Source organism: Hyaena hyaena, unplaced genomic scaffold (genome assembly GCF_003009895.1).
Source record: "Hyaena hyaena isolate Hyena2069 unplaced genomic scaffold, ASM300989v1 scaffold_6, whole genome shotgun sequence".
Taxonomy (NCBI): domain Eukaryota; kingdom Metazoa; phylum Chordata; class Mammalia; order Carnivora; family Hyaenidae; genus Hyaena; species Hyaena hyaena.
This window is the reverse complement of record NW_024080638.1, coordinates 348,409-372,300: the sequence shown is the minus strand read 5'-3', so window position 1 is coordinate 372,300 and position 23,892 is coordinate 348,409. Positions and strand designations below refer to the sequence as shown.

The window sequence follows — 23,892 nt, the reverse complement described above, 5'->3', positions numbered from 1 at the left end:
TCTATTCTTAACTTTTTGAGGAAACACCATACAGTTTTCCAGGGTGGCTGCACCAGTTTCATTCTCACCAGCAGTGCAAGAGGGTTCCCTTTTTTCCACAATACAATACAGTATCTTCTCCCATTCTGTAGGTTGCCTTTTAGTTTTGTTGACAGTTTTCTTTGCTGTGCAGAGAAGTTGTTTGTTTGTTTTTTTATTTTGATGAAGTCCCAAGTTTTTTTTTTTACTTTTGTTTCCTTTACCTCAGGAGACATATCTAGTAAGAGGTTGCTATGGCCAATAACAAAGAGGTTGCTGCCTGTGTTCTCCTCTAGGATTTTAATGGTTTCCTGTCTCACATTTAGGTCTTTAATCTATTTTCAATTTATTTTTGTGTATGGTGTAAGAACGTGGTCCGGTTTCATTCTTTTGCATGTTGCAAATTAATCAATGTGATACACCACATTAATAATTAAAAAAAGGTTAAGAACCATATGATCCTTTAAGTAGATGCAGAAAAAGTGTTTGACAAAGTACAACATCCCTTCATAATAAAAACCCTCAACAAAGTAGGGTTAGAGGGCACATACCTCAATATAACAAAGGCCTTATATTAAAAACCCACAGCTAATATCATTGTCAAAAGGGAAAAACTGAGAGCTTTTCCTCTAAGGTCAGGAACAAGACAGGGATGTCCACTCTCACCACTTTTATTTATTTATTTTTTAATGTTTATTCTTGAGAGAGAGAGAGGGAGAGAGAATGAGCAGAGGAGGAGCAGAGAGAGAGAGAGAGGGAGACACAGCATCTGAAGCAGGCTCCAGACTTTGAGCTGTCAGCACAGAGCCTGACATGGGGCTTGAATTTATGAACTGTGATATTATGACCTGAGCCAAAGTCAGATACTTAACTGACTGAGCCACCCACGTAACCCCACTCTCACCACTTTTATTCAACATAGTGCTAGAAATCCTAGCCATAGGAATCAGACAACAAAAAGAAATAAAAGGCATCCACATTGGATAGGAATAAGCCAAACTGTTACTATTTGCAGATGACATGATACTTTATATAGAAAACCCAAAAGAACCCACCAAAAAGCTGCTAGAACTGATAAATTAATTCAGTACAGTTGCAGAATACAAAATTGATGTACATAAATCTGTTGCATTTCTATACAGATCAATCATGAAGCAGCAGAAAGAGAAATCAAGGAATCAATCCCATTTATAATTGCACCAAAGACAATAAGATACTTGGGAATAAGCCTAACCAAAGAGATGAAAAGACCTATACTCTTAAAACTATAAAACTGATGAAAGAAAAAAAAAAACTGATGAAAGAAATTGAAGATGACACAGAAACATGGAAAGGTATTCCATGCTCAAGGATCAGATGAGCAAATACTGTTAAAATGTTTCTACTACCAAAAACAATCTACACATTCAGTTCAATCTTTATCAGAATACAACAGCATTTTTCAAAGGGCTAGACAAAACAATTCTCAAATTTGTATGGAACCACAAAAGACCCAAATAGCCAAAGCAATCTTGAAAAAGAAAAGCAGAGCTGGAGACCTCACAATTCCAGACTCCAAATTATATTACAAAGCTGTAGTGATCAAAACAGTCTGGTACTGGCACAAAAACAGACACATAGATCAGTGGAACAGAATTGAAAACCCAAAAATGGACCCATAACTATATAGTCAATTAATCTTCAACAAAGCAGGAATGAATATCCGGTGGGAAAAAGACAGTCTTTTCAACAAATAGTATTGGGAAAACTGAACAGCAACACGCAAAATAATAAATTTTCTTATTTACATCTTCAAAATGTTCTGGCTTCCTGCTGCACTAGTAATAAAACTTAATGACTTTAAATGTCCATATACATCCTCAAAGGGAGGTCTTGTTTATCACTACATCTAAATAGCCACCTCTGTCTTCCTATCACTTCCTGCCCTCTTTTCTGTTAGTGCTATTAGCTCCTTTTAATTGCACAATGTTGGAAACAATCAAACATTCAACCTCAAGAAAGGGTTTATATATTCTGATACAGCTATGTTCTGAATTATCAGGCAGCCTACACTCTGGAAAAGCTGTCCTGTGTTACTTTCCCAAGAAGAGCTTGGCTGACCTGCTTCCTGGCTTATGATTAAGCCATTAAAACAAATTCCTTTGTGTTTCTATCTTCCCTTTTCTTTGGAGATGGCCAACAGACCCAGAGTTCAATTCTCATTACTTCTTTGCTAACTAGTTTTATCACTTTAGGCAACTTATAATTTATTGAAACTCTGAGCTGTAGTTTTTTCATCCATAACATGGGGAAAATAGCAAGGTTATTATGAGAAGCATGGACAGGATACGTGTAAGGCCTCGGGCAAAACACCTGCTTCACTCTGTGGGTCATGTGTCAGTTCTCTCTTATTTACCCCTTTTTATGTGGCACAGTTGCTAGGCAGAACTAGTTGCTTAGTCCTCTGTGTTCTAGCAGCTTTTCTTTTTCCTGAAAGAGCTTTTGCCAGGGTGGGTTGAGACTTTTCTTTTTGTAAGTTTCTCTTCGTTGGCTAGACTGAGAGCTTTTCGAAGAGCACAAATGTGCTGGTTTTGTCTCTGAATCCCCAGTACCAGGCACAGAGTCTGGGGGAATAGCAGATCTCAAAAGATACTTATAGAATGTGGGGAATTCCAGTTCCAATGACATTTCTCTTATGAAATCTTTTGATCCTCTAACTAGAAATAATTTTTCTCTCTGGTAGGAATTGAGTGCTCTGATCACATTCTGCCTTGAATCATAGTTATTTGTGAGCTTTTTTTTTTCCCCTGTTTGATTTACTCTCCAGCCCTCTCGTGCAGCACCCCAGTCATATGATTACTGGAACTGCATCTTATTCACCTCTGAAACTGCAACAGTGTCTGGCCCATACATTCCATCATTTGTTTAAGATACAATTCTTGAGCAAGGAGCAAGGGATATGAGTCACACATTTAATGTACAATTCAGTTTTTGCCTTTTTTTGTACAGGCCTGCTCAGCAAACCACTTCCCCATTGCACAATGAATTGAAGGGTGGGGCTGCTCCCAGTGTTAAAGTCAGGGGTTACCAGAAGTCATTCCTCTACCTCTTAATAAAAAACATTAACTCACAACTTGATTTCAAATCCAGGCCTCCCTATTTTACCAAGAATGTCAGGATAAGAACCCAAATTGTTATACATGTGTAAAATATAATACAAACTTTGAGCAAGGCAAGGATCAGAACTGATGAGAAGATAAAGTAAACTTGGAATGTAATGATCGGATTATAGCTTCTATGGTCACAGAGTTTTTAAAAAGTTGTTGACCTTAGCAACTTCATTGCACCACATATGGCTATTTAAGATTAATTGCATTGGTTGGCATTACATTATATTAAACTTTCCTTATGGAAATAGAGGGCAGCCGAATAGAGATTTTGTCAGGATCTAGCAGCCTCTTACTGAATATTTCAGCCATTGAACAAATGTTTACTGAGCTTCTATCATGTGCATGCTCAGGGCTAGAAATGGCTGATAGGCAGGTAGGAGATAGACCCTGCCTTTGCTCTTTTTTTTTCCCTTTCTTGCTATTAAGTAATCTAAGTTGACTGTATTTATCCTGGTCACCAAACTTGGAGACTTGCTATCGGGAATAAAGAGAGTGTTTATAAAGCAGTTCAGATGTTTGGATAAGCACGATGTAAGAACCCTATGTGATTATTCTCTAGCATAATACTAAAGTGTTAAAAATCAACCATGAAATTGCATTTCTAAGGCCCTTTTACTTTTGACTTTAAGATTTCTTAATAGTCAAGTCTACTGACTCTCATTTGATTACCGGTTTTTAAAATTAAACTTATTTGCACCATTTAACAAAGAAATAGTGTTTTGATTCTTCTTGCAATATAAATGCTCCAGTCTGAGGGATGTTTTATGGCGTTGTTTTTCTTTAATGTCCATATTTCCTCCTTAGTCTCACAGACATTAGAACCAGAAAGGAACTTGGGTATCATCTAATTCAATGCCATTCAAACATTTTCATTCTTTTCAAACATTTGAAAGTGCTTTTTTTCTGAATATTTAAAGTTCTAGAAAAATTTTGCATACTGAATGTATTTAATTATTAATTAATAATACTTAATTTTCTCTTTTTCATTAAAGACATACTGCTGTCAATCAGAGCTTCCAGTTAGTATGAGGTAATTAGGATTAGTAATAAGCAGTGTGGTTATTGATTCTGGAATCAGATTACCTGGTGTTGATTTTCCTTCCACCACTAACTAGCTGTGCAAATTACTTAACTCTCTGTGTCTCAGTTTCCTTATCAGTGAAATTATGATAACAGTAGCACATACCTCATTGAGTTGTGAGGATTCCTGCATCATCACAGCCCCAACAAAGAAAAGGGCCCCCTTTGTTATCCTGTCAAACCTCAATCTATATAATATTCAGTTTCTAATAAAATTTTAAAAATATTTTAGCTTGTGAATTGCTATTTGAGAATCAACTTATCCTTTAATGATGAGGAACTTGAAACCTAGAGAAGTGAGTTCCCTGAGGACTCCCAGCTACTCAGGGCCAGAACCTGCACTGGACCCTGGAACTTCCAGACTGTGGGATTGAATGTTTATCAGGCTAATTAGAAGCCTGTTCATACAGGTCACAAATGCACCCAGATCACATGCTGTGAAACAGACGTAGGATCAGGACATTAGAAGCACTTACTGTTTTGGGTTCTGTGCACACTGAATGCAATCAAATATTTATTCATTTATTTGTTCTTTTATTTTTAATTTTTTAATTTATTTTTTTGAGAGACAGAGACACACAGAGCATGAGTGGGGGAGGGGCAGAGAGAAAGATAGACACAGAATCCTAAGCAGGCTCCAGGCTCTGAGCTGTCAGCACAGTGCCCCACATGGGACTTGAAGTCATGAACCACGAGATCATGACCTGAGCCAGTCGGACACTTAACTGACTAAACCACCTCAGTGCCTCTGAATGCAATCAAATATTTAAATTCCATTTCATTCAGAATAACAAAAGCCCCTTGACATCTGTAAGGAGTAGCTCTAGAACTTGGAGATACCAAATTGTCAATCTCAGTGTAGCATATAGCTTTCTCTAGAAAATGCATTAAAGAATAACTGAGAAATTAAAATAACCCTCAAAGACCCTTAATAAAGTCTATGCATATTACACTAGAGTAACTTATAGTGGTTTTAAAATAAATTCTGCCACAGAAATAAACTCGAAACTATATTATAACATCATTATTGAAACAAAGCAAACCAAAACCTTACCCAAATGTGCAAAAATTCAGGGAGGATGATGGGTGTCCTTGACCTTTGCTACCCAGTACTGTGCTGATTGATGGAACAAGGACCAGAAGTGGCCACACTGCAGGATGAAGTCAGCATGGCCTGCTGCAGAGCCCCTGCGCTGACTGCAGACTCTGGCCCCTTAGCTATACTTCCTGAGTGCTCAGTGACCTTCTCAGCCAGGCCTGGCAGATTCCCAGTCCTGTCGTAAACCGATTACCAATACCTACCTGTCAGGAATCTTTTGGGAAGCTTTTGAGGAGTGGAAATTTGAGAATGATAAACCAAGAATGCCAAGGATTCTTGTATTCAGTGCTGGTGAGGGCTCATCAATACTTATATATACCGCTGAGGGGACTGTAAATGGATTTAAACCTTGAAGAGGACAATTTAATATTTCATTATTATAAGTTTAAAATTTTCCATTTTCTTTAACCAATAAGTCCTATCTAAAAGTTGATTTTAAAGGAACAATAGATTCACAGCTGTTTAGTAGCATTATACAATAGCAAAATATAGGAAACAATCTCAATGGCCATCAATAGGAGACTGATTTTAAAAATATTATGTTTATGCAGTGGAAAACTAAATGGCCAATCCAGAATATATTTAAGGATAAAATTTATTGATGTGGGAAAATAGGCTATAAAATTGATTCAAAAAATCAGATTTCAACTCTATACATGCACATTATGGTCCCTTTTTTTTATTTAATGTCTTCAGAGGCTCCTGGGTGGCTCAGTTGGTTGAGCATTTGAATTTGGCTCGTGGTTCATGAGTTCAAGCCCCACGCCAGGCTCTGTGCTGACAGCTCAGAGCCTGGAGCCTGCTTCAGATTCTTTGTCTCCCTCTCTCTGCCCCTCCCCCACTCATGTTCTGTCTCAGTCTCTCTCAAAATTAAATAAATATTTAAAACTTTTAAAAACAAAAAATAAAAACAAAAGAAAATCTTCTAATAGAAAGAAGACAGAAAGGAAATACACCAAAATATAAAGAATGGTATATTTTAGAGTTGGGATTATAAGTGATTTTTATTTTTCTGTATGTATCATTTCTATACTAAGTGGTACTTTTAAAAATCAACTGGCTTTATTAAATCATACATACACGTGTTTGTGATGTTAAATATGGAATGAAAAGAAATCCAGACATGTATTTCCTCTTCATAGAAACAGTAGTGTTAAAAGAGTTTCTTGTGTATCCCTCCAGAGATTCTGTGGTGTGGGCATTGTGTGTGTAGAAGCAGGATGGGAAGGGCAAGTAGTCAGATAAGGAATCACTTCAGGAGAAGTGTAGCTCTGAAGCTTAAATCCCAGCGGAGAGTTGGTCTCACACTGAGGTGAGATGCCAGATAGTTTAACCCCTTATCAATTGGTTTTTGGCCGAAAGTGAGGGGAACAGAGCTTCCCCGGAGAGTCAGCTCCCATTTGGGCAGTCCCTGAGGGCCATCAGCAGTGAATATTCACAGCAGCTTGGGACAGACAGGTAGCAATAAGTCACCCAACAGTGTTCACTACACCAACTCAATCATTTCCTGGTTTTATTTGCTTACAAAAAGTTAATTCATAAATCTACTCATTGTTCTTTCTAGCTATTGACTCTAAAAGTCCTCATTCCTTATCCAGTAAACATATTTGTGCAGAAAAGAAAGCAAATTTATTGTTTCCCCTAATAAAAATTGGCACAGTATAATCTTTTAATAAAATATGCTTGCTTCCTTTAAAAAATATACTCAACACACAAAAAAATAAATAAAATTAATTTAGTAAAAAAAAGTTAAATTTAGTTTTAACTTTTGGCAAAGAACTAAATATACTTTCATTGTTCTCAAGTACATAGTTTCCTTAGTTGGACTTTGTTACTAGATTATGATTGGTGTTTGTGCTTGGATCTCAACAAATGTCATTGTTTTCACAGGTCTTCATTCTCTGGGCTTTCTGAAATATTGGCTTCTAGTTTCGAAATTCTCCCTGCTTTGGGGGCAAGTAGCAAAGCTCCAAATACATACCAGAGGCAACTGATAATTGGAAAGGAACCTAAAGGTTGACTAATCCAAACCTCTAAGTTTATAGGTGTGGACACTGAGGCGCAGAGAAGGGACATGACTTAGCTAAGGCTGCAAATTAAGTTAGAGGTAGAAAACAGGGTTAGGACCCCAGTCACCTGGGTCTTCTGAGTTCTTGAGAGACTGGCTGCTGGTTCCCCCAAAGGAACATTAAGCCGTTGAGATGAGTTTCGGTGGAATTCAAATTTCTTGTTTCTCTTTTATAGCCTTGACAGTTACTCCCAGTTACTTAACCCAGGGCGGGGGGAGGGCAAAAAACACTTGGGAATTAAAATTTTTCTGAGAGCTCACTACAGTGTATTCAAGTGTGAAGTGGGGCAAAATGCAGAACAGGTTGGACTTGGATGCTGTGTGGGGAAATTCTTTGACATTTGAGCATTTTGGATTATTCAAGAAATTCCTCAGAGACTTGGCTTTCCTCTGTATTGTTGTCCTTGGAACTGCCATGAGGCTAGGGAAAGAAACAGGACTCACACTAATTATTTACAACAACTTCCCAGGGGGACCAGAATTTGTATTCTATGGGCAGATTCTGAAATCCCAGCCCTTCAGCATCTCCACCCGAAGAAGGCTGGGCTCTGACAGGTTACTCCTGGGAGTAGAGCAGAAGAATTCTCAAGGTAGGGCATCTATATAGAAGGGTAATTACAGTCTTCAGACAGAATAGGGTTATGCTTAATTAACAGAGTTGCTCTGTTCCCAAGGGGTAGACATTTGTACAAGTGTTTTTTATGGATAAAGAGAAAGCAGACATTTCTGAGTCTTGGAGGAGGTTTGGAAGTCTTTCTTGGGCCTATAGTTTTAAAACAGGCTGTGTGGCTAAATGCAAATAAACAAGTTCAGCTAAGTTGAGCCCTGACCTCCTGTCGGGGGCGGGGGGGGGGGGAGGAGGAGAAAGAAGTTGCTATTTCTCTACAGTTCTATCAAGTTCTTGGTATGGTAGTGGATACTTTCTCTTCACCATCTCATCCAGTCCCCACAACAATGGTGTGAATTAGGTATGAGAGTTCTTATTTAACAGACAAGGAAAACAAACACAGAGGGAAGGTGGCTGGCCAAGGCCACAGAGCTGGTAAACAAGTGAAAGCTGGGCTGTGTAAAGCCTTAACTACTCACTCTACTTCCAAAATGGCCAAGATTCATTTCCTAGTGCTTTCTTCATTTCCCTCTAAAATCTGTGGGTAAATCAAAGAAAGCATATAGTAAAGACAATGAAATTCTACTTGTTTTTGTTGATTTGTTTGTCAAATGGTGTCAACCCATTTTTTTCCTATCCTAGGCAAAATATGTTACATCCTTCACATCTCAGCCAAAGGCTACCTCCTTGGGAATTTCTCATTCCCCCATAAGCTAGGTTTCTGCTCTCTTAAACCTTCAGATCATTCTGTGTTTGCAAATTTTATATCTGTATCAGGCCTACTCTAAATTCTTAAGAGTCTAGCACCCAGTGGAGACCCAACAAATGCTGGCTGCCATGAATTCAGGCTGACCTGATCAGGGAAATGGCACAGCGAACACAGTGAGACAGCTAAGTTCTCATAGGATTCAGCTGCTCTGGGAGGCTCCTTCATCCTGCAGCCACCACATTCAAGTGACATATCCATATCTCAATAGAGATGTGACCTAAGGTTAAGGCCCAAGGCCCAGGAGCACTTACCTACTTCCTATACTATTCCTGGCCAGTAAAACTCTGCTCCTCCATGCTCCTGGCTGCCTGGGATCCCTCCAGTTCAGAATCCTTCCTAGGTCTCAAGGTTTCGGTTCTCCTTCCCGAAAGAGAGCTAAATGTGGTGCCTGCCACAACACTCCCCATATTCTCTCTGAATAAAATAAAATTAATAGCATTTGCCACTTACTAACCTCCCCCTTCTTAAATATGTATTATTAAATTTTCTTGATGGGGTGCCTGGGTGGCTCAGTTGGTTAAGCATCTGACTTCTGTTCGGGTCATGATCTCATGGCTCATGATTTCAAGCCCCACGTTGGGGTCTGTGCTGATGGCTCAGAGCCTGGAGCCTGCTTCAGATTCTGCTCTGGCTTTCTCTGCCCCCAGCCTCCTCTCAAATATAAATAAGCACTTAAAAAATTTTAAAAATTTTTTCTTGCTATCTTTAAAATTATCCCGTGAGAGTAATTTGACTCCAGACCTCATGTTTTTCCCACTTGGGAGCAAAGGCCATATCTTACACATTTTATAACATATGTAGTGCTTCATAAAGAGTATGTACTAGCACTTAGAGAACGGAATGAAAGGCCTTTCCTGTTGATAAAAACCAGCAGCACAAAACACACCCAAGAAGCACCATAAGAGATAATTCAACAGGAAGGGCATCATGGGCCCTGGCTTAACTGCATCCACCTTTTGTGTATCTATTGATAACCTTTTAGGGCCAGTAAACTTTTCACTGATAATTCAAAAAGGAGCATTTCAAATCCCAACAGGATTATAAACTTTATCTGTGAGCTTCAGGTTGGGAAATTGTTTTCCTAAAATATCTGCATCTCACACCAAAATTCTCCATTCCTTATATTTTGATTTCTTCTTCCTCTTTTACTGATTCATTAAGTCAGTGTTTATTGGGGTCTACTATGTGCCACACACAATTTTAGGGACTCCAATCACATGTCGTTCTCCACCTTCACTCATCCATTCATTCGTTCCTCTATTAAGTCACTTATTATTTAACTGTGTATAAGGCATGGAATTTCACTTCTTCTACATTTTTACTGAAATATCTCTGGGATAATTGGGGAAAAAAGTGAGTATCCTAGGGACAGTTTTCCCAACCAGCTCCAAGTACCTGCTCCATTGGGGTGCTGGGTTCTAAATGCATAGAGCAGTGAGAGGTGAGTTTCAGCCATGCCTTTTACTTGGTGTGCAATGTGGGGAAATCACTTACCCCTTCACAAGCCTCAGTTTTATCTTTTACAAAATGGGGATCACACCCCTTACTGCACAGGGCTGTGGAGGATCATACGGGAATTCAGGTAAAAGTGTGTAGCACAGTGCACAGGGGACTCTCACCAGCATGACAGTGTAAGTCTCCAAGCAGCCTTCTTCCTGCCAACACCACAAGGCAGGCAGATTGCAAAAGCATCTTGACAGTATGGAGCAGCACGTGATCTCCCCTGGTCACCTCAGGGAGGCTGTGAGGCAGGGTTACATTCGGGCAAAGAGAGTCCAATGGCAGCCTTTGTCTTTATCAGCCTGAGCAGCAGCGCAGTCTGAGGGCACAGGCAGTGACATTCCAATTCTCTGACTGGACACTCAAGGGGAGAAGGGATTCTTGGAAAGAGATGAGGGTGGGCGGGGGGCCTACTGGCTGCTCTGCAGCTTTTTCTGCCTCCCTTGCATTTCCCTTTTGGTAGTTGCCTGTTTCCAAGGCCGCCTCAGGAGAGGAGCAGAGCTGCTTTTGTTTTGTGATTCTGAGGCACAGCTGGGGCACCAGGGGTGAGGGTGGGAAGAGTGTGATTTGGTCCTGTGCCCCACCCTGAGTGGTGCGCTTCTTGCATCACAGAAAACCCTATGGCTTCCATGCACCTGGAGGTGGACAGACTCCCAGATGTCTAGGACTTAGAATGGAGTATTCAGGAGAAGCAAGACATTCCTGCCCTTTGAAGCTCCCATCTTGTTTTCTAGTTGTGCACAACAGAATGGGTGCTTGGTGTGTTTAGTGAATGCACGCAAGAGCCCTCATTTGGGAAAAGTCACAAGTAATCACTTCACCCATTGCCAGACACAACTGCAGCTTCCCCCTGGGGTGGTCTGGGGTTGAATGTGCGTTCATTTAGTTATAAACTCACCAACAAACAACAAATTCAACAAACCATTGGCAGTGCATTCTGACCCTGCCCTCAATGAGCTAACAACCCAAATATCTTCTAGAAGGAGCAGTCACTTTGTAATTGTGTAATGGAAACGTGCAGTCAAAAGAAAACTCCAATGAGGAGAGAACATCTTGTCTTCTTCCTGGCCTGGGCCACTCATCCTGTAGAGCTTGAAGCTCTCATATTCTCCATAGGTTTTCAGGATAGGAGGTGGGGGAACCTGACCTTTCTTCATCTCTCTTTCTTGAGGCATAAAATCTCTACTCTGTTAGTCTCTGTATGATCTCAGAACAACTTTTATGGAGTCTCAGTTTGTGCACCTAAAAAAGAAATAGTAATATTACCTATCTCCTACTACCTTCAGGTAAAGAAGATAAATAAAGAACAAATAATAAAGAAGATAAAGAACAAATAATTTCTATGAGGGTGCCTTGTAAAATGCACTATACATGTCAGTTATTAGCACTAGGGGGAAAAAAAAAGAACTGTCCCCCACCCCAAATAAACATAACCCAAAACCTCAAATCAAGGACCATCTGTAGAAACTGTCCTTTATAGACCTTGGGCAAGTTATACGACCTCACAGCCCTTGTTTCCTCTTTCATAAATGTGAGGCTATGTTGCCTCCTTCAAAGGGTTGCCAGAATTAAAATAACGTAGTTGCACGTATAGGAGGATTAGGAGGAACTTGACGGAGGAACAAGGGGGAGAAGAAGGGGGGAAATGGTGGGGGAAAGGGAGAGAGGCAAACCATGAGAGACTCTTGAATGCTGACAAAAACTGAGGACTGATGGATGTGGGGGGGTGGGGGGGATGGGCATGGAGGAGGGCACTTGTGGGGATGAGCACTGGGTGTTATGTGGAAACTAATTTGACAATAAACTATTTGTAAAAAAATAAAATAAAAAAATAACGTAGTCACACGGCCAGCACCTTGTCGGGCCTACAAATGGCGCTCAGTAAATGGTTCTCTCCCCGCGTCAGCCCGGGACTTCCCCACGGAGGACTCCGTGACAAGAACTGCCCGAGTCTGCTCATACACCCCACCCCAGCGCCTCCTGCGCTGCCGGCTGCCAGCCGCTCCCACAGCTCCGTGAAGTGCAGACTCGGAGAAACTTGGGGAGGTCGGAGCAAGCTGTTCGGGCCCGCACCCGCCCTGCCGCGCACGCGCGGCTCTTCGGTCGCCCGGAGCAGCGCCTGCTTGTTACCTTTCACCTAGTTCGCGCGGCCAGCCGCGCGGGGTAACTCTAGGGCAAACGCCGAGTGGTGTGCGCCTGCGCGCAGCCAGCTCCCGGCTCCGGCGGGGCGTCCAGAGCGCTTAGTTTTTAGTGGTTTCCGTTCTCCTCCGAAATAAAGGGTGTGGGCTTTGCGGATGTGCCCTAATTTCTGGGTCTGGCGGGGTTGGGCACAATCTCAGGCCCGTGAGGCGACTATGGATCCCTCAGTCGTCACGCCCACACATCCCCGTGTCCCGCACCTCCTGCCTCTTCTCATTCTCCCGTCCCCCGTCGGTTATCTTCACACACCCCTCCCCACAGCTGCCCCGTTCTGCTCTGCAGTGTCCCCACATCCTCTTTCCCCAAAAGGCGGTTAGGAAAGGAGCCCCTGGCTTCCGAATGGAGTCCATGCTCACAGAAAGCCACGTGGGCGCACATCTCAAGTTCTTACTTCTGCCCGGGAGGGGCCCCGACTTAACGACCAGATTTGGAGAGGAAAGGAGCACATTTTCTAATTTTTTCTTTTTCCAAATGGCTTCATTGAAGATCGCCGAGGCTGCCGCGCATCTCGGGGTTACTGCCGGGCACCGGGCGGGGCGTGCGCAGTGGCGCTGGGGGAGGGAAGGACTTCCGCGCGCTCAGAAACCACACTCGCCCAGACGCTCTCAGCCGTCTGGCGAGGTTTTGAGTGCCCAACCGCACAACCCCAGTGACGCTCTTCAGGGGTCTTTGTTATCTCTGCTCCAGGGGTCCTCCCTCTCCTCACATTCCACCCATTGAGGGGGAGTGAACGCGGTCTAGGAGGAGGATTAAGAGCCAGACGTGTGCAAAATGTACATCATCTCCCTGTGGCCTGTCCCCCTTTCTTCCTACTTTGATTCCTACAGTCCTGTAACAACCCCAAGCCAGTCAAGGCCTGCCTGAGTTCTTTCAGGTTCTGCCACCGACTGGAGTGATTTGCATGAAGTCCTTGCCCTTTTCAGGTTCACTGTACCTTCTCTTGTTAGATGTAGGGGTTAGTCTGGATGCCCCCCAGGCCTTTCAGCATTAAAGTTAGATGACGAATAGTAAGATCTTCAATTCCATAGTGTCGTCTCCTCCATTTCATACAGTGCCAGGAAGGAATACTGTTAAAGAGAATTACCATCAAAGTTACAAGGTTGTTTCATGATTGGATATTTTGAAGTTTCCTAGGTTTCTTTGAAAGGTTTTGTAACTGAAGGTATTAACATTTAAGGTTGAGTATGAAGGTCTTTCTCCAGTGTACTAGGAAACTTGAGGACACCCACCCCAAATTACATTTCTTTGACTCTGCCATTGCCCCCAGCACAGTATGTAATGTAGCCAGTTGGTGCAGATTTGTTCTTAATGATAAAAGAAAATTTGTGACTAGTGGGGCTAGGGCTCCAATGCTTTCATTTTAATATAAATAGATTTTTAAAACTCATGAGCCAATAAATGTATCACATGAGGAAAAAATGTGAACATAGAGAAATCACTTAGAAGGATGTTAATCTGATAAATCCTAAATGAGTCTATACATTCTAACCAAGATTAGTATAAAATCCTGTACTTAGTTTAAAAAATCTACCGACATACTTTATGAGAGGAATGGAAATAAGGTATCAATAAATGCAGAGCTTCTTTACATTTCTGTCTTATGTAATCTTTATGATGAATCTGTGAATTAAGTGAGTACAAAATTATGGTTTCCATTTTGCAGTGGAAGAGACTGTAGCTGAGAGAGATTGAACATCTGGAGACACAGCCAGCATGTGATTAAACTGAATTCAGGACTTCTAAGGCCAGCCCTTCTGCTTTAGAGGGTGCCTTCCAATAATGTGTGCACACATATGTGTGCAGCCTTGCGTGGAGATGGGGGGAGATGGAGAAATGCAGAGATTAGATTTGTCTAGAGGTGGGAGAGAATATGGGCATTTTAAATTATTAATATTACAGCTAATATTTATTGAACGTTACAGTGTTTGAGGTACTGGGTTAGTATCTTGCGTATATTAATTCAATTAATTCTCCTAACAACTTTATAAGGTAAATAATAATATTGTCTCTTTTAGAGCAGTTGAGGAAACTGGGGCCTAAGAAAGATGAATTGTTCAAGTTCTCACAGGAAGTGGTAAAGCAAGGATTCACTGTAGGACTAACTCCAGAGCTCAAGGAGAAATTTTGTTTTAGGCATTTCTGTTGCCTGAAAACCCCCGATGATTCAGCAATGAAATGTAGGTGTAAGGAGCCAAAGGGACCTCAGGTTGCATTACTAGAAATTCAGAGTAAAGAATTAAGTGGAGGCTCCTGCTCTCCTGTATGTTCATCAGATCCCACCTGAGTCTGGGCTCAGGTCTGGGCACCATATATGAAGATGTGGACACTTAGCATTAGATGGCAGCCAGGAGCACAGCTGGGGGTTGTCCAAGATGAAGGGCCCAGGGAGGAACTGTATTTGGCTCTTCTGATCTCTGCCATCACCTTGGAACCCATTAGATTCCCACGGCCTAGCACAACATACAAGGTAGCGTGGTATAGTGAAAACAGCAAGGGATTCCACATGTTAGATCCACATGGTCTTGATTCTGCTCATGCCTTCCCAGCTGCATGACCATAGGTAGGTATATTCCTTAACTGCTCTGAACCTTCGTTTTCCCAGTTATAGAAGAGGGAGAGCATCAGCCCTACTATGCAGCATTCCTGTGAGAACTGATTGAGATAATGTACATTTACTAACCCCTCCCTGTTTCCCATCCCTATACAAATGCAGAGCAAGGATGAGTTGAATCTTTGGCCAGTAATTGAATGAAGTCCTTAAAAAGAATAACTTCAAATCTTCAGCAAGGTCTTTGTGTAGCAGAAGTTTGGCTGGGTTTTAAGAAAAAGTAGTGGGCTGGAGAGAGCTCAGTGAGTTTGTCTGCAAAATGGAACAAGAGGAATTTGGAGTTTGAGGCAATCTGAGAGTGAAAGCTTGAGGAGGAAAGGTATTAGGGAAAAGGATGAGAGGGGAGAATTGAAGAACCTGTCAGGAGGCCCTATCTGAACATGTGGACATGGTTAAAGACTATAAAGAATGGGGATGACTGATAATTGAATTTAAAATTGATTAGTGGATGATGACATGTTGATAATGCTGTAAACTCCCGAGTGCACAGTGGGGGAGCCAACCTTGGAGAGCTGAGCGTGAAGAAAAAGAAAAAAAAAATGATTGTGTTGTTGTAATGTAAACTTTGTCTTTCCCCAAAGGTTCAGTAAAAATTGCTACACACATGAGTACCTTGGTAAGTTTTGTGTGGACATCATTTCACTTAAACATTTGTGGGACACGGTCGCACAGTTTATTATAGAACAGCAAAACAATCCCAAACAGAATAATTTGAAGAGGAATTGGTGTTTAGAGTGTGAGCTAATCAAGAAGTATTATGTACCCTTTGGAATTGAAAGAACTCTCAGGGAGATTATTAGGTTTTTCTCTACTCCATGGAAAAGGAGATCTAAGCCACTATTATCTGCATAGGAAGGGTCACTTTGACTCCAAATGAAATCTGAATTTTAGATCTGAATTTTAGAACCTTAGTGTAGAGCAGATACTTTTAGAAGTAGATAATTTTAAAAATTCATTTTATCTATTCCTTATATAGATTTTGTGTGAATGAGGAACTGTTCTAAGCACTTTAAATATATAGCAGTTTTAATTCTCATTACCATTCCATATATACTATTTACCCTATTTAAATATGCATGCACTGAGTCACAGAGAAGGTAAGTTGCCCAAGGTACCACAGCTAGCAAATGGTGCAGGTTGGATTCAAGTACAGGCAAATCTGTATACTAGCTGGCAAATATAAAGTCCACTGCCAGGCTGAGGCAAGGCCACTCCTTCTCTTCTGTGTATGGGCACGATTATAAGCTTGTTGACCACTGGTGATAGAAAAGCTTCTACCAGACCAGGAAGTTATCAGAAGAAGAGGAAGTGGCATCAAGTCTGAAGGCTTTCTGCACATGGATGAAGGAACAGGTTGGTGTGATTAAGAAAGCCCCTCTCTCCCCTGGTTGTTTCCCATGTGAGAAATTTCTCTCAAGGAGATTGCAATTTGCAGTAGATGATTGCTTTCCTAGCCGCTGTTTGAGATATCCTGAGGGACATGGAAGTAAGAGAGACTTTGAGGAATGGGATACGTAGGATGACTGGAGGGCAACTTAGGGATCTGAGGCGACACATGAAAGGGTGCTGCAAGTGTGCACTGCAGAGAAACAGCGAGACACCATGGTTGCAGGGTCCCCTGAAGCCCAGGGAAGCTGTAGCTTAGTTGCTGGTGGGACCACACCTGCTCTGCCCACTCCTAACACCCACCCTCATTCCAGGTCCCCCATGAGACCTCAGGTACGCCTTTCAAGCCTTTAAGAGATGTCAAAGGCCATGGAATTGGCCTGGAAGGAAAAGCATTATTGAAACCTAGAGTATGCTTGGCAGAGATGTGCCCCCAAAAAAGGCCTTTGTGGGAACTGTGGCCATAGACTGACATTTATTGGATGGGCCAAAGTAGGGTAGTATGGTCAGGTAGACCCTGGCGGGGATTCTGCAGTTAATTACTCCTTTAAACCTCAGTTTTCTCAGGTGTAAAATGAAAATAATGAAACTTCACAAAGTTATCTATAAGATAAAATGAGATGGCGTAGGTGAGCATGCTTTGAAGCTATAAATATACTATAGAAATGTTACTTGTATTGCTAAGAAAAGTGGCATTTGGGACAATGTTCATAATCAGTCCGCTCCATTTCCAACTATGTTTTGATAGTGAAGATCCAGCCTCATCCCCAAAAGAGAAATCTGGCCCCTTGTCAAGACATAAAAGAAGAACACTTTTATTTGTTATTAGTGCATCAGCTGGGTCACTGTCATATGCTCCGTAATTTGTTACACTGAATCTTTCCATCCTGCTACAAGCCAGAAGAGAGATGAGGTGAGCCAGCTGGCCACTGGGGAAAGTGATTTCTCATCTTTTAAAGTATCTTCCTCATCCATCAAAGGGTTTACCTGTGATTGGATGCTTTTTTTCATTTGCTCCCCCCTTTTCTTCCTCTGGCAAGTCTCTCTGTCCTTTAGTCAAATTGTGAATAATTTCCCAGATACGGACTACCTCCTCTTGAGTCCACCACTCATCCCTTCAGCTCTCTTATAAATAATGATGCATTTCCCCTCTCACATTTTGGTACCCCACAGCTCCCAAATAAAGATATTTAATAGCCATTCCTGCTCTACAACAAGAAATCAATATACTAAAGGAAAATATAGATTTTGGGGGTGGAACAGGAAGGTTCTAAGAAGCAGAACATCTGTCACCTTAATAAGCTGTGCCAAAGCTTCTCATAAATGAGACAATGAGTTCATTAGCATTTTCCCTTGACCTCTTTCACTTCATGAACATTTAAGGCAAAGACCTATGACTTGTTTTATACACATTCACTATTTCAGGGTTAGTAAATACATTTGTGAGATATACAGGAATTTAAAAATACACAACTCAGAAGCATCAGTCATGAATGCAGCATCATTAGAAGGCAGATTAATTGTAATCAATGTGTAAAGTCTTTGGGCCAGAGGAGAGAGATTATCTTTTTTTAAAATTTAAAGTTGATATGAATGAAGTGTATAAATTGATAAACACTCAAATTAATATAGGTTATTTTATTCTTTATTTTAGTGAGTGCTGGCACCCACCACTGCCTCAATTTCCACCTTACTCTTGCTTGCCATCCATAACCCAGGTTTAATGATAGCCATAATTATCAAACATTTACTGTCCTCTAACCATTGGGCTTATCATCTTATATAGTTTCTCATTTAACCCTCAGAATATTTCCCAATAACAGTAATTAATAAATACTTATTTATCTCAATGTTATTTTCATGAGGAGGTGTAAGCAAGGGGATATTAAGTAATTTGTTCAATATCACCATTTTAATAAGTTAGCAGGGCTGGCAGGTGGGCTCAACTTGTCTGGCTCCAAAGCCCATGCTCTGCAACATTTTTTGGAATTCCTTCCCTTACTGCTGACACAAAATCTTCAGTTTTCCCCTCCCATTTCTGGCTTCTGTGGTCCTTGCTCTGAGAAGCTGCTTTTGGGATATTACTTTCCAGTTGGACAAAACCATTGTTGTAGTTATAATAATATCATTTACATTAGAGGGTTGACTATAAGCCTATCACAGGGCTAGACTCTTGTTACAATTAAATTGAGGTCCAACGAACTCTACACCTTCATCCCTTCTTCATTATCATAATGTGTCAGGAAATCAGGAACAAAAACAGATAAAAAGTTGGACAAAGAATCCAACAAAAACAGATAAAAAGTTGGACAAAGTTGGAATTCCTTAGTTGCAAAATTAAAATAACAACCATTTTCTGTTTACTTCACAGAATAATTGTGGGGATTAAATTAGATAATGCATATAATAGCTCTTTTTAAACTGGCCAAATCTCTACAAAGTATTCTTGTAAGCTACACTAACATCCAGCTGTGTGACTGGCAAATCAACATTTCTGAACCTCGGTTCATCATCTTCAATGGGAATCAGAGTTAGTACCACTCAGGGGTGTTGTGAAAATTAAGTGCTGCCTGGTCTACAATGCAGAGTCATTGAGTCCATATCCCACTGATACTCTTTTAAAGTGTGTTTTTTTTAATTAAAACTTTTTTAATGTTTTATTTTATTTTTGAGAGAAAGAGTGAACAGGGGAGAGGCAGAGAGAGAGGGAGACACAGAATTTGAAGCAGGCTCCAGGCTCTGAGCTGTCAGCACAGAGCCCGACAAGGGGCTTGAATTTAGGAGCTGTGAGATCATGGCCTGAGCTGAAGTTGGACATTTAACCGACTGAGCCACCTAGGAGCCCCTAACGTGTGTTTTCAAGGCCACATTCTTTCCAGGTTTCTCAAGCATCTCTCCTCCTCTTCTTTGTTCTCCTCTGTTGGCAGTGTCTTCCACTCATACCCCTGAGGAAAGATCTGGCCTGCCTGTGCATGCACTTCCATAGGAGCCCAGCCATCACTTTACCTCTGGCACCCTAGTCTCTGACCTATGCTGCCAGCCTCCCCAGTTTCCAGCCTTTTTCTCCTCTGATATCTTATAGCCCAGGGCTGTGGATCATGTTAAAATGCAGATTCAGATTCAGTAGGGCTGGGTAAGGCCTGAGTTTGTATTCCTAACAGGTTATCAGATGAAGTTCATGCTGCTGGCCCAAGGATGATACTTTGAAAAGCAGAAATCTAGCCTACGTGCCACCCTAGAAATTACCTGCCAGGATGGTTCTGATCCTGCTGGCTTCACAGCAGCTTTCTGAGTCTTTGCAGGTGGGCTTTAGGCTTGTAACCCCTGGCCCTCTATGACAAGAGACTCCTCCCTGTATTCTATCCCTTTCTCCATGGTGGTGATGAGCTTCTCCTCTCCATCTTTAGCTGGGTACCTGGCCAGCTGGAATAAAGGCAACATGCTCTAGTCCCTTCCACCTATGGATGGCCATGGGACTACATTCAGGATGTGAGCAGAAGCTGTTTGTAATACTTTGGGGAAGTATTTTTAAAAGGAGGAGATAAGACTTTCCCCTGTTTTTTCTTTCCTGTTGGTTGCAGTATAGTTATGGTGACTTATAGTATAAGTTCAATAGTCACCTTAGGCCGTGAGGTTGGCTTGGCTTGCCAGGCATGACAGATTCATGGCATAAGACAAACCTGACTTCCTGACGTTGTAGAGAGCCATACCTGCCCTGTCCTGTCTAACTCTAGACTTTTTCCACATGAGCAGGAAGTGCAAGCCTTGCTTGTTTAAGCCACTGATATTTGGGCTCTCTGTTTATTACAGCAAAATCTGAATACCTACAACCCAGCTTTGTCAAATTTTACTTGTTTTAGCTGTTGTAAATTATTCCACACTATATGAATAACTCCAAATTAGTCTCTGTTCTTTTGCTGATAGATATTTAGTTTTTTTTCCCCAAATTTTGGCTATAACAAATAATTATGGAATGAATACTCTTAAATATAGCTCCTTGTGCAAGCTTGGGGGATTCAAAATACACTCTACATAAAGTTTAACCACTTTCATCATAATTATACAAAGCACTCTGAAATCTTACAACAACTCTGAGAGGTTGTTAAGACCTAGCACCAGCTCTTCTTCCAATTGTTCTTGTCATGAATCGGCATGTTCTTTCTCTATACCATCCATTCATATGTCTCCATAATTCACATTGAAAACAGCTAGTATGGTGGATATTACTAGTTTCTAACTCATATCCATTCATTACTTTTTTTATTACCAGAATGTCAGTGTTATTTGTGATATGCCCAGTTTTACAAAAAACAAACACATCTCTCTATCTACCATGCAACTGATGGAGGACAGGGTGGGGTCACAGTGGGGGACTCTGGCCAGTGAGGCTACGTGGAAATCTACAGGGGCAAGTGCTAGGCACTTCTGAAGTCTTGTTTCCTTGATACCTGTGCTGCCCCTTTTCTCCTCCTCCTCCAACTCCTCCTCCTACTTTTTATTTAATTTATTTATTTATTTATTTATTTATTTATTTATTTATTTGGTATGAAACTCCAGTGAGAGGCTGAAGGTAGAGCCACCACCTTGAATCATGAGACTGAGGCCACAGATGGAGTCTGTGAAGCATAAAGACAGGGGGAAACTGAGTATTTGACAGCATCAGGGAACCTCCATACAATCCCAAGTACCCACTTCTAAGGCTTCCAGTTATACAAGAGAAAGAACATGTATTTGATTAAGCCTTTGCAGTCAGGTTTCTGTGCAGTCAAATCCAATCCTTAAAGAAAAATTTCACTTCACTTATTTGTGTTTGCCCTTTCTTTTCTTTTTTTTTTTTTTTAAATGTTTTATTTATTTCTAGGAGAGAGAGAGAGAGACAGCATGAGCAGGGGAGGGTCAGAGAAAGAGGGAGTCACAGACTGAAACAGGCTCCAGGCTCTGAGCTGGCAGTCAGCACAGAGCCCGACGCGGGGCTCGAACCCACGAACCGCGAGATCATGACCTAAGCGAAAGTCGGACGCTTAACCGACTAAGCCACCCAGGCGCCCCATGCCCTTTCTTTTCATCCTTTATGAACTGGAGCTCTTTCTTCCATTACAACAGGTTCTTGGAGTGTGTTGGTCTGAATATAGGCGATGATAGGTGAAAGGTTTTGGCTAATAAAGAAAACTTTGATCTTTAAGGTGGTAAATTCCAGGCAATTTGAGGCCATTCCTAATCCACTTAATTGAATAATTCAGATTCTCTGCCACAAGAGAATCTAATTTTTATCTTAATCTGACTGCTAGACAATTGCTCTGGCTAAGAATGCAAATGAATTATCACATGTGAAATACAGTAAACATCACCTTTATAAACTTAGTCTTCTTGTGTACTTAAGTTTTAAGTGGTAGCATAAACCCTAACATTTAAATAAGATCAAATATAATAATCATTTAATTCCTTCAAAATTAGGGTTCAGATTTTCTGGGGTTGGAAATACAAATGATATAGAAAGAGGTTTTGATAGTTCTGCTGAGATGTACCCAGAGAAACTGTATCATTTTGGTTACTATGCATTGGTTATCATTGACATTTCATTTGGATCCTATCAGCATCTTCCCCATAAGTGCACACTTATTTTTATGCTTGGCTTCAGTAATGCTGAGCTACCTCACAGGAGGGCTTCACAAAAACACTAATGAATATGATTGTTATGCACTTTACAAATATAAAATGCTACCAAAATGCACAAAGCAATAATATGGCATCATCTAGGCTGAAAATCGCATCTACTACTTGATGCAAGTCTAGAAAAGGCATTGAGGAATTATAGAGTACTCACCTATCTATGTTCATTGGATATCCAAAGCTAAAAATCTGGTTTGTTGTGGTAGCACCATGAGAAAATAGACAATTCTAATTTTACATTTTTAATTGTTACTTTAAAAAATATTTATTTATTTTGAGAGAGAGAGCACTCACATGAGTGAGTAGAGGAAGGGCAGAGAAAGAGGAAGAGAGAGAATCCCAAGCAGGCTCCGTGCTGTCACCCTAGAGCCTGACACAGGGCTCAGTCTCACAAACCAGGAGATCATGACCTGAGCCAAAATCAAGAACTGGACACTTGACCAACTGAGCCACCCGGCTTAATTGTTAATTTTCAGAGGTGTTTTGGGATAATTTTACCTTTGATTTAAACAGTAATTCATTTGGGAGTATCAGGTTCATATTTATAATACAGAATGAATTACACCATTATAAATGAATTAATAGTTTAAAATTAGGAATAGGGTATAGATAAACTATTATTTATAAAAAATTAAAACATATTAAAATTTACCTTAGAACACAGAAGTTAGGGCCTGATCTCCCTCCAAATAAGTTATTCTTTGCTTTCCCAGCAACATAGCTCATTCATTAACTCAATAAATATTTAGATGACTCTACAGGCCAGGCATGGTGACAGGAACTAGGGAGTGGTGTTGTGGGCATTAAGTGGTACAACATTTATGAAAACATCCTGTTTACTCTTGGTTGCTGTCAAAGAGAACCAAAAACAGAAGGGCCTTGGAGAAATAGAGAAGGCAGTCTAGAATAAGGAGCAAATAGAAATAACACCAGTCTGTTTTGATAAAGGCTTTAAAATAGATGGTGAGAATTTGGAGATTGCTCCCTGTAACAGTATAGGCAAGTCACTGCAGTGCCTTGGTAAGAGAAATGAGGCTGAGGAGAAATACAACTGTAATGCTCAATGGGATGAAGGATTTGGGATAATGAATCAAAGATGAATTTCCAAAGATACGGTTTGAGGACATGTTTTCCCTGGTGACCACTTGCTCTGATCAAGAAGAGTTTAAGCTAACCAAGGAGAGGAGGGGGAAGATACCTAGATAACCTGTTAAACAAGTTACTATGGAGTAGCAATAGTACTGAGGGAAGAAAAAAGGCGTGGGAGTTGCCCAGTGAGTCACATCAAAAAATAATTGGGGTTTTGGAAACAATACTTAGAGCTTCATATATCTATATGTCAGTGGGATGTGTATAAGTGATAAATGGCATGCATTTGACATGATAACAGAAGACAGTAAATGCAGTCAAAGTTCATGGAGCTGTGGTAGTATGGGAATCAACCTGCTCAATGCCAGTCCCTCTTTCATCAGATGAAAGGACTTCTGTGATACAGAATGTGAATCACCTAGTATCTAGTATGGTTCCTCCCACAGGGTAATTATTTGAAATAGAAAACATAGCTGTAGAGCTCTTGTAAATTCCTGGTCTTCTCTTCACCTCTTCTCCCATCTCAGTAAATGCACTATAATCTATCCAGTTTTGCAAGCTTAGAGATCCAGCACCCTCCTACCTTTTCAAAGCAAACACCAAATCTTGTTGACACCCATGCTACCCATCCATTGCTATGTCTCTCCATT

General features: G+C 40.9%; 1 non-coding gene across 1 annotated transcript; it reads left to right on the top strand.

Moving 5' to 3' along the window:
- Positions 1–15,540: 15,540 nt before the first annotated feature.
- On the top strand, positions 15,541–15,620 carry LOC120237739. Its single transcript, XR_005530033.1, has one exon. It is a non-coding gene; the product is annotated as a small nucleolar RNA SNORD55/SNORD39 (small nucleolar RNA).
- The last annotated feature ends 8,272 nt before the right edge of the window (positions 15,621–23,892 follow it).